The following is a 12,410-nucleotide window of genomic DNA, read 5'->3' on the forward strand; positions in this document are numbered from 1 at the left end:
AATCAAGAAACCCCATGGGGCGGGGTCAATATTGACCTTGGGGGTCATGATTTGAACAAATTTTGTACAAGTCTACCAGGCAATGCTACATATCAAATATCTAAAATCTAGGCCTTCTGGTTTATTTTTAGAAATTTTATGAAGATTTTCCTATGTAAAGTCAAGTGACCCCTGGGGTGGGGTCAATTTTGACCCCGGGGGTCATGATTTGAACAAATTTTATAGAGGTCCATTAGGCAATGCTACATGTCAAATACCTAAGCTCTAGGCCTTCTGGTTTATTTTTTAGAAAATTTTTGAAGATTTTCCTATGTAAAATCAAGTGACCCCTGGGGCGGGGTCAATTTTGACCCCGGGCTCACGATTTGAATAACTTTACTAGAGGTCCACTAGGCAATGCTACATGTCAAATATCTAAGCTCTAGGGCTTCTGCTTTTTGAGAAGAAGATTTTTTAAGATTTTTCTATATAAAATCAAGTGACCCCTGGGGCGGGGTCAATTTTGACCCTGAGGGTCATGGTTTGAACAAATTTTGTAGAGGTCCCCTAGGCAATGCTACATGTGAAATATCTAAGCTCTAGGCCTTCTGGTTTATTTTTAGAAATTTTTTGAAGATTTTCGTATGTAAAATCAAGTGACCCCTGGGGCAGGGTCAATTTTGACCCCGGGGTCATGCTTTGAACAATTTTAGTAGAGGTCCACTAGGCAATGCTACATGTCAAGTATCTAAGGTCTAGGGCTTCTGGTTTTTGAGTAGAAGATTTTTTAAAGATTTTTCTATGTAAAATCAAGTGACCCCTGGGGCGGGGTCAATTTTGACCCCGGGGGTCATGTTTGAACAAATTTTGTAGAGGTCCACTAGGCAATGCTACATGTGAAATATCTAAGCTCTAGGCCTTCTGGTTTATTTTTAGAAAACTTTTGAAGATTTTCATATGTAAAATCAAGTGACCCCTGGGGCAAGGTCAATTTTGACCCCGGGGGTCATGCTTTGAACAATTTTAGTAGAGGTCCACTAGGCAATGCTACATGTCAAACATGTAAGGTCTAGGGCTTCTGGTTTTTGAGAAGAAGATTTTTTAAGATTTTTCTATGTAAAATCAAGTGACCCCTGGGGCGGGGTCAATTTTGACCCCGGGGTCATGATTTGATCAAATTTTGTAGAGGTCCACTAGGCAATGCTTCAGACCAAATATCTAAGCTCTAGGGCTTCTGGTTTTTGAGAAGAAGATTTTTAAAGTTTTTCCTTTCGGTTGCCATGGCAACCAGAGTTCTGCATGGAATTCAATTCTTTGAACAATTTTTGTAGAGATTCACCCAAGGAGCATTCCTGTGAAGTTTGGATGAAACTGGCCTAGCGGTTTAGGAGGAGATGTCATTTAAAGTAAAAAGTTTACGGACGGATGCCAGATGGTGACCCATCCTAATAGCTCACCCTGAGCCTTTGGCTCTGGTTAGCTAAAAAGAGATCTGCCAAATAAAAACAAGAGCACTGCAATGCAGAGCAATAGCAATATACACAAAGCAGTCATATATGACCTTTGACCCTTAAGTGTGACCTTGATCTTGAAGTGAGTCATCCGGAACATGCGCTCTGCACATCGTCTCAGTGTGGTGAACATTTCTGCCAAGTTTCTTTGAAATTCTTCCAGCAGTTCAAGAGTTACAGAGCGGACACAAAACAAACTGATATGACTTTTGACCCCTAAGTGTGACCTTGACCTTGAAGCGAGTTGTCCGGAACATGCGATCTGCACGTCATCTTAGTGTGGAGAACATTTGTGTCAAGTTTCTTTGAAATCCTTCAAGGGGTTCAGGAGTTACAGAGTGGACACGAAACAAACTGATATGACTTTTGACTCCTATGTGTGACCTTGACCTTGAAGCGAGACATTCAAAACATGCGCTCTGCACATCGTCTCAGTGTGGTGAACATTTGTGTCAAGTTTCCTTGAAATCCTTCAAGGGGTTCAAGAGTTACAGAGCAGACACGAAATTGCTAACGGACAGACGGACACCAGCGTCATAACATAATACGTCCCTTCGGGCGTATAAAATCAACATTAATTTCAGACAGATACAACATGCACAATTATGTTTAAAGTGCTTTTATCTGAAAAACAACATTTTAATCGTACTCACGACGCCATTTTGTTTTCTGACTTAAAGAGGATTCCTAGTTTTTTCCTTTCATAGATTTTTTTTTAAATTCACATATATGATAGGAAATTTTGTGCTGAAAACAATGAACAAATAGAAAGAATGGGTCATCAGGCTTTTTTGATGTGAAAACTTGTTTTGAACACACCCACTGTTGCTGAAACTTGCCAGCGATTTTTCAACATTTTCGTAATTTTCTGCTTTTTTATAAATACCAACCAAAATATTCACCAAGACAGCACAATAAGGTTTATTCTTTTTGCAGACTTTATCATATACTTATTTGATATCGTAGTCATATTCCTTACAATAATGGGTACAAATGAAAAACAAATCTTGTTTCATATTCACTTTTGTGAACATTTTTCAATGAAAAATACTCACAGTGAAGAATATTTTTTTTAAATTTTGAAAAAACTCTCATAGAATTTTTTCCTGTTTTTCTTGTGTATAAGTAATTGTATTGTGAGCATAAAAATGGCTAAAAATGTATAGGTCACCAGGCTAAATTTTATGTTAAGACTGCTTGAATACATCACCTGTTCGGATGAAAAATGGTGCGAACCTGATCAAATTGATTACATGTATATCTGCTAGAAGTTAAAAAAAAGTTTTAAAAATTCTTAATTCTTTCTGTAACTGAATACTAAATAACCTGAAAGGTGATATTGTCTTATCAGTACTAAGTCAATTGTCTTACATTATATGAACAACACTGTCTTTGTACTAAAATGTGATGTGAAAACACAACCAAAAAAATGGCAAGATACCTGTCAGGCATGATACTTGTCAATACAACATAAACCAGTATCAACATTTGATTACTGATAGAATTTATCAAAATGTTATTTCATTCAAGATTCCTCATATTTAAGATTGTCTGTCACATGTTTCAACAAATGCTGACTTCTCTTCAGTTTTCCAGAGGAAGTGTCAGCTGCGCAGAAAGATGCGCATAAAAAACTATAGGAATTCCCTCTAAGTCATTTCTTACGTATCTTAGGTTTAAGCTGTTTTATGAATAAGACTTAAGTTTTTTACTTAGACTTAAGCTGAAATCTCCACAAACTTAAGTAAAATCTTCAACTTAAGTCAAAACTTATACTTAAGATGCTTTATGAACACGACCCGATGTAGAGATTGGTCAAAATATACCTCAAAATTGGATGTAGCATGCATGTTGTACTACAGAAAAGTGGTCTCGATTTTTCCCTACGACTAGTAAAGAAAAAGTTACAATATAAGCTATTTATAGAAACAACGAAGGGAAGTAATTCTAAAGAAGGGAACTGCGCATGATCTCATGATCGTGTATAATTGTGCCAAGTTCCATCAAAATCCCTCCATGCATGAAGAAGAAATGCTTCGGACAGTCATTCTTGTATCTGACCTTTGACCTCTAAGTGTGACCTTGACCTGAGACCTAGGGACCTGATTCTTGCGCAAGACACTGTCTCGTAGTGATGAACATTTGTGCCAAGTTATATCAAAATCCCTCTATGCACTAAGAAGAAATGCTCCGGACAAGGTTTTCATTCTTGTATCCTTTGAGCTAAACCATGAGCTAAAATTTTCAATGACAAACTTCATATTTTACCTTCAATCGAAAACTTCTATAAACTTGATGAGGCAACAAATTGTCCTTGGTTTCCAATAATGTAAAAGCTTCTGACCTGAAACAATGAGATGTTACATTTTGGGCTGTAATCAGACAACTACACTAAATCTTACACTAGTAGAAACAAATCTGTGTAAACAAGGAACTATTTTGTCAGCCTCAGTCAAAAAGGACTAACCTGCAGAATGCCAATTCTTCACAAAAAAACAAAGTATGCAATTTGACAAATCAGTGTCAAAAAGACGTATACTGGTACTGGTGATAAACCCGGACAGAAAATGAGGTTTTTTTACCTGTAACTTTTTTATTTCTGCAAATTGTAATTGTATCCAGTATCTTCACAAAAGACACAGGAACACAATACTTTTTCGAAAATGATTTTTTTTTTTTTTTTTTTTTTTTTTTTTTTTAAAATGCAGGTCTGTCCTTTTCGAGTGAGGCGGATGATTTGTAATAAAATTTACATCAGCATGTAAATTACACTTCGTTCTTAATGTTATATAGTATGAATTTTAAGATGTTGTAAATAATATCAATTTTACAGTCAGAAAAGTTTTCCCCTAGGTAAAATTCTGACCCTTTACCCTTTGATGTAAAAAAACCCATTGAAATCCTAGACCTGATTATTTTTGGATGCAAAATACTGAATAAAATATAGCGCTAACTGAAATATTTGTGAAACTGCTTGCTTTAGCCAAACTGAAGAACTGCCTTAGCCTTATTTTCATTGTTTCTGATTTTGTACTAATTCATTCCTTGGCTCTCAAATCTAGTTTGTTTTTAAAATAAAGTTTAATTTCCCTGACTTTTCCCCAATGTCCCAAACCAGTAAATGAATTCCCCGACTTTTCCTGACCTTGAAAAACTTCGGGAACCCTGTTTATAGCAATCCAACAAGAAATGAAAATAAACTGAAATTTTAAAGAAGACTGAATGAAAACTATTCAATCAATATTTTATTTTGGAAATAATTGAAAACAGATAGACAGAAACTCCCACCCCTTGGGCACTGATTTCTCACCAGGGCTGACTTCAGCAATACATGTGGTCCCCAGCTGGTTTTTTGGTTGCGGGTTTATCCCGCTACCAAAGTTAAGTGTATTTTTGACAATCATGTAGCATCTTTATTTGATTCCAAATCACATCCAAAGGAATTTGTTCATGTGCTACACAAAGTAGTCCCATTCATGAACAATGCGGATGAATTATCAATGATCAAGCAGTTCTTATTCATCCTCTATCCATTCACACTGGCCATTTAGATTATATAAGATCTGTCAATGATTAGGTATTCCAGCCCATGGTTACATCACTGACTTCCAGCTGTTCATGTAAGGTCAGGCAGAGTTTATCTTAGATCGAGGCATATTAGTATTTGTTTCTTATACATGTATATTTATATATTGGCATTTAAAATGAAAATAACTCTAGCAAAACCCGCAACCACCAGACATCACAAGGCTTTGATTTTTTACATCTTCAATGTTTTGTTCACTCTAAACCCCTGGGCAGCGTAAGCATTTGACCCATCCCCTTACAACCTATGAGTGACCAGTATTTTTATATAAAGTATTTTGAAAATTTTGCAACTTACCTATTACCACCCTTGGTAGTTTTTTTTTGTTTTTTTTAGAATAATGTATACAATCTATGGGTATTATCACATAAAGAAATCAAGGAAAAACCTTTTTATTCAAAATGTGAATTAAACTATAGGTTGTCTGTGTAACAACTGTAGAAGAAACTTCTCTAAACAGATGTTGTTTGTTTTCCTGCCACTGTTAACCAAATAATAGCATTAATTTAGTTAAGAATCACCCTTTTTGATTGAATGACTAATATGATCACATTGTTGGCTGTCAATACTTCTATACTTTACAAGCTTCAAATTTTAATCCTGCAATTGAATTAATAATCATACATGAATTTGGATGAAACTGACAAAGTGACAACTGTATTTGCTGTCATTAAGAAATTGGGAAAAACATTACATGTAATAGATTATGCCTGCACAAACCTGACTGTAGACAATAAGTAGTGTAAAATGTACCTTCTTACACCCTAACTTCTTCATATGGAAATGGGAGATAGCAAATCCAGCCACATGTTTTCTACCAAGATGGATCAAAACCAGAGGATCTCAGGCTGCTTGGATACATCTTCACACAAATCTGCAAAACATAAAGTACGTTTTAATGTGACATGTATTTTTTTGTATTAGAGCAAATATTGCTTGTCTTTACTTCCAACCTTTATAAAACTCAGAGATGTCAGACTCCAAGGATATACTTCTAAGTTAAAAGGAAATATCTATTAAGAACAGAAAAAGAATGTAGTCTTTATATGAAGGAAATTTTAGGTCATGATAGTTCCTAGTACTGAAGTTTTTCTTCAAGGTTAAGGTCACTAGGGGCCTAGGGGCTCATCATGGGGGTGTAAAATAAGTTTTTGAACCATTCTACAAGGTGTCAAAGCAATATATGTAACAGTTTATGGCACATTGTCATTTTTGTGAATTTTCAAAGGCATCAAAAAAGAGCTTTTAAACTATCCTACTCGGTTTCAAAGCAATATATGTCATGCTTTTTGAGGAACTGACATTTTTGTGAATTTTCATTAGCATAAAAAAACAACAAAAAAACAAAAACAAAAACAAGGAGCTGTGTTCAATAAACGCTTGATGCCCCCGGTGGCATCCTTGTCGATACAAAGCAACCCAAGTCCAAAACGAGGTCAAGTTCAAGGTCAAAGGTCAAACTGAGGTCAGGTGATGTCTGAAGATGAGGAATGGTCACAGGTTATATCTGCATTAGTATCAAGTCATTCTAGTAAGGGGTATTGATGCTAGACGAAACGGTCCCATTTGGTTAACCTCGTACAGATGGACGGACGAACCAACAAATGGACGGACAGACAGAACAATCACTATATGCCTCCCACATCAGTAGATGCCGGGGGCATAAAAAAACATAAAAAACAAGAGCTGTCACAGGAGACAGTGCGCTCAAATATTTCGATGCTAGATTGTTAAACTGGGCACATCTGAGGAAGCTGGAACTAAGACTTTGACCTTTTAGCTAGGGGTCCGGGATCTGCACATGACACATCATCTCATCATGGGTAACATTTGTGCCAAGTGATATTAAAATCCGTTAATGAATGACAGAGTTATGAACTGGACATGAAACAGACCCTGTTCATGCCATGGTAACATTTGATCTTGACCTTGACCTTTGAGCTAGGGGTCTGAAAATTGTGCATGACATATCGTCTGATTAGGAGGTATATTTGTGCCAAGTAATATGTAGTCTTTATATGAAGGAAATCTTAGGTCATGATAGTTCCTAGTACTGAAGTTTTTCTTCAAGGTTAAGGTCACTATGGGCCTAGGGGCCCTTGTATTAAGTTTAATTTAAGTAAACTTGAGTTGTCTTCTTTCTTTAACCATAATATGTCAAATAATATTAAAATCATTTTATGGATGGCAGAGTTGTGGACCAGACAGGAAAAAAGTCCTGTTGACCTTTGACCTCCAATTATGGTCTTGACCTCTGAGCTAGGGGTCCAGGTTTTGCGCATGACATTTTGTCTCACCATGGGGAACATTTTAGCCAAGTAATATTGAAATCCCTTCATGGATGACAGAGTTATGGACCAGACACAAAATTGCGGATGGATGGATGGAATGACAGATGAAAAAGCGCATTCCTGTAGTCCCCAAAACTGGTTTTCAACTAGTTGGGGACTAATAAAAAATAATGTTCTATTAAGTATGTGCTCTCTGATAAATCAGATATGCCTATGTTTCCTTATCTATTTTGTACTTAATGTTTTCCTACAATAAAACTCTTACAAAAGCAGAATACGAATTTCATGCTTAATATATAATAAACAAGCAATCTTATCTATAATCTGAAATAGTGTAAGACCAGTACTTAATGTAACATTAGCACCTAAAACAGGTGCTAATGTTTGTCTTGTAGGCAGTAGGCAAGAAAGAGTTATTTTTCTAGACAGACTTACTCAACCACTGATGATAAAAGAGGACAATGATGGTCCTGAATCCCTCACCTGTCCCCACATGACCCAGTTTTGAACTGAGTATGACATCGTTTTTTCTATTATTTGACATAGTGACCTAGTTTTTGAGCTCATGTGACCCAGTTTTGAATCTGACCTAGATATCATTAAGATAAAAATTCTGACCAATTTTCATGAAGATCTATTGAAAAATATGGCCTCTAGAGAGGTCACAAGGTATTATTATTATTTGACCTACTGACCTAGTTATTGAAGGCACGTGACCAAGTTTTGAATCTGACCAAGATATCATCAAGGTGAACATTCTGACCAATTTTCATAAAGATCCATTCAAAAGTATGGCCTCTAGAGAGGTCACAAGGTTTTCCTATTTTTAGACCTACTGACCTAGTTTTTGACCTCAGTTGATCCAGTTTCAAACTTGACCTAGATATCATCAAGATGAACACTCAGACCAACTTTCATACAGATCCCATGAAAAATATGGCCTCTAGAGAGGTCACAAGGTTTTTTTTATTATTTGACCTACTGACCTAGTTATTAAAGGCACGTGACCCACTTTCGAACTTGACCTAGATATCATCAAGGTGAACATTCTGACCAATTTTCATGAAGATCCATTTAAAAGTATAGCCTCTAGAGAGGTCACAAGGTTTTTCTACTTTTAGACCTACTGACCTAGTTTTTGATCACAGTTGACCCAGTTTCGAACTTGACCTAGATATCATCAAGATGAACATTCAGACCAATTTTCATACAGGTCCCATGAAAAATATGTCCTCTAGAGAAGTCACAAGGTTTTTTTATTATTTGACCTACTAACCTAGTTATTGAAGGCACATGACCCACTTTCGAAATTAACCTAGATATCATCAAGATGAACATTCGGACCAATTTTTATGAAGATCCATTCACAAGTATGGCCTCTAGAGAGGTCACAAGGTTTTTCGATTTTTAGACCTATGACCTAGTTTTTGACCGCACGTGACCCAGTTTCAAATCTGACCTAGGTATCATCAAGATAAACATTCAGACCAACTTTCATACCCATGAAAAATATGGCCTCTAGAGAGGTCACAAGGTTTTTCTATTATCTGACCTACTGACCTAGTTTTTGAAGGCACGTGACCCAGTTTCGAACTTGACCTAGATATTATCAAGGTGAACATTCTGACCAATTTTCATGAAGATCTTTTGAAAAATATGGCTCTAGAGAGGTCATAAGGTTTTTCTATTTTTAGACCTACTGACCTAGTTTTTTACCGCACATGACCCAGTTTCGAACCTGACCTAGATATCATCAAGTTGAACATTCTGACCAATTTTCATAAAGACCCCATGAAAAATGTGACCTCTAGAGTGGTCACAAGCAAAAGTTTACGCATGGACGGATGCCCGCACAGAGGGACGCTGCGCGATCACAAAAGCTCACCACTTTGTGACAGGCGAGCTAAAAAAAAATGTAAAACAAGACTCCAGTTACTGTGCAGACTAACTTGTGAATTTTTTCAACTTAATTAATTCAAAGGCTCTAACTCAAAAGTGACGAAAACTATCAAGCCAGTTATCAAACTTTGCCAAAACTAGAGTTGTCACAGGAGTGACGAATTATACCCCCACAATATGGCCTTGTCACAGAACTAAGCCAATTGATGTCAAAGCTAAACTTACTTGACCTTTGACCTACTTACCTCAAAATCAATAGAGGTCATCTGCTGGTCATGATCAACCTCCCTACGCAGTTCCAACATCCTCGGCCCAAGCGTTCTCAAGTTATTGTCCGAAAAAGGTTTAAATGTTAGGGGTCACTCTGACCTTTGACCTTTGGAACTCAAAATTAATACAGGTCATCTGCTGGTCATGATCAACCTCCCTATTAAGTTTTGTGATCCTAGTCGCAAGCCTTCTGAAGTTATTGTCCGAAAGTTTAAATGTTCCAGGTCACTGTGACCTTGACCTTTGACCTACTGACCTCAAAATTACTTAGGGTCATCTGCTGGTCATAACCAACCTCCCTACCGGAAACCGATTAACTGTTTCATGTTATTGTGACATTGACTTTTGACTTACTAGCCTAAATGTCGAACTTGACCTGTATTCAATCATGTTACACCTGTGTACAAAAATTTATGATCCTAGACCCAAGCGTTCTCAAGTTATCATCTGGAAACCGTTTAACTGTTCCAAGTCACTGTGACCTTGACCTTTGACCTACTGACCTCAAAGTAGAATTTGACCTGTATTTCATGATATTACACCTGTGTACCAAAATTTATGATCCTAGGCCCAAGCGTTCTCAAGTTATCATCCAGAAACCATTTAACTGTTCCGAGTCACTGTGACCTAGACCTTTGACCTACAGACCTCAAAGTCGAACTTGCCTGTATTTTATGATGTAAAACCTGTGTACCAAAAATTATTTAAATCGGTCGGGTCCTTTCATGAGTTATCATCTGGAAACTGTTCTACTGTTCAGGGTCACTGTGACCTTGACCTTTGCCTACTGACCCCAAATTCGAACTTGACCTGTATTTTCTGATGTTACACCTGTGTACCAAAAATTATTTAAATTGGTCAAGCCTTTCAAGAGTTATCATCCGGAAACCATGAAAACCAACGGACCGACCGACCAACCGCCAAGCTCACTCCCCCCCCCCCCCCCCCCCCGCAAACTTCGTTTTGTGGGGGTATAATAATATTCCCAGAAACATTTCAACTACGTTTGATAAAAATTGGATAGGAACTTCTTATGTGGGCACTAAATTTCTGCAATTTTAATTTATTTAAGGGCTGTAAATCAAGAGTGACTTTGAGTATCTGGCTTGTTATCCAACTTGTCAGAGCTATTATGCCTATAAACATTGTGACCAAATTGGTGAAAAATGGCCATTATTCTAGAGCCTCAGGTAATCAAACTGATATATTATGCCCATAAACATTATGCCCATGCTTATAGAACATGAGATAAGAACTCCTCAATTCCTGTTTTTCACAGTGTACTATGTTTTAGTTGTACTATGAAAATGAACTGAAACTGAAACAAACATTCAAACAAAGAAATACCAACTATCAAACAACAAAACAGGCTATAGTTCTGACCAAAGACTTACATCTGATGATCAACTAGTTTACAAACTTTCAAAGCTATACCTGTTTTTATTTTCAAGAAAAATGGAACTAAACAAGAATTTTAATCAATAAAGTTAACAAGAGCTCTGCAAAGCAGGATATATATCCCCAAAGTTCTAGATTAGAGGAGGAACAATTTTTTTTATCTTTTATATTTTTGTGTGTATGTAATAAAGCAGTAGATGGGGCGGGGGGTTGGAGGATTTTGTTTAGTGTTGGTGATGGAGTACTAAAACAAAACATGCACAAACAAGAGCTGTCTGTAAGACAGCGCGCTACAGTATTCGTCGATTCGTCAGTAAAATGAATTTATGTCTCAATAAGAGACATCTACTTTAAAAGGAAGTTTCAAGTCATTATAAATTTATATCCAGAAAGCGAAGATTGCCAAAAAGCTGTAAGTATGAAATTGGCATAATTCTGTCAAAAATACAGTTAGTGTTATGGGGATTGTATCTGCACATGCAGATGATGATTACAAAGAAATATTTTTAATTTTAATTTCAAGTTATTATCTTTGAGTACCAATAATAAGTCTATAAATGAAGCTTTCAAACAAATTTAAATTTGCTAGTCTAAAAATATTTTAGAAATCCAGCTAATGGTTTCTGAAAAGAAGACTTTTAAAGATGGCAACCACAATTCTAAATGGATTTTAATTCTTTGGGCAATTTTGATAGGGGGGCCACACAAGGATCATTTCTATGACGTTTAGCGTGAGAGAACGGCCTAGGCAATTTTGGTAAAGAGTCCTGCTAACAGTTTCTGACAAGAAGAATTTTAAGGATTTTCTGCATGGATTTCAATTCTTTGGGCAATTTTGAAAGTGCCATCCCAAGGATCATTCCTAAGAAGTTTGGTGTAAATCTGCCCAGTGATTTTGAAGACTTCTTTAGAAATTGTTGCCAAATCGACGCACAACAAGCGGTCACAAAAGCTAAAACCAGAGGGCCATGATGGCCCTATATCACTCACCAGAGTTGATCTGGCCTAGTGACCTAGTGTTTGACCCTACATGAGCCAGTTTCGAATTTAACTTAGAGATCATCAAGACAAACATTCTGACCAAGTTTCATAAAGATAGAGTCACAACTGTTGCCTTTAGAGTGTTCACAAACTTTTCCTTTGACTTGACCATGTGACCTACTTTTTGACCTCAAATGACCCAGATTAAAACTTTAACTAGAGATGATTAAGACAAACATTCAGACCAAGTTTCATAAAGACTGAGTCACAACTGTGGTCTGTGTCCACAAGCTTTTCACTTGATATGGCCTACTGACCTAGTTTCTGACATCACATGACCCAGTTTCAAAAGTTACCTAGAGATCACCAAGCCAAACATTCTGACAAAGTTTCACAGACATTGGGCCACATCTGTGACCTCTAGAGTGTTCACAAGCTTTTCCTTTCATCTGGCCTGCTGACCTAGTTTTTGACCAAACATAACCAAGGTTCGAA

The 12,410-nt window shown here is 36.8% G+C and overlaps 1 long non-coding RNA gene across 2 annotated transcripts in view; it reads right to left on the reverse strand.

The window, feature by feature from the left end:
• LOC123534404 (uncharacterized) overlaps positions 1-12,410 on the reverse strand; it is a 113,294-nt gene that overhangs the window by 58,600 nt on the left and 42,284 nt on the right. For both annotated transcript variants that reach the window (XR_008366552.1, XR_008366553.1), the window contains exons 5-6: positions 5,830-5,950; positions 3,759-3,834 (exon numbers count right to left, since the gene is read on the reverse strand). This is a non-coding gene — a long non-coding RNA (uncharacterized LOC123534404). The remainder of the gene's footprint in view (positions 1-3,758; positions 3,835-5,829; positions 5,951-12,410) is intronic.

This window comes from Mercenaria mercenaria, chromosome 12 (genome assembly GCF_021730395.1).
Source record: "Mercenaria mercenaria strain notata chromosome 12, MADL_Memer_1, whole genome shotgun sequence".
Lineage (NCBI taxonomy): Eukaryota > Metazoa > Mollusca > Bivalvia > Venerida > Veneridae > Mercenaria > Mercenaria mercenaria.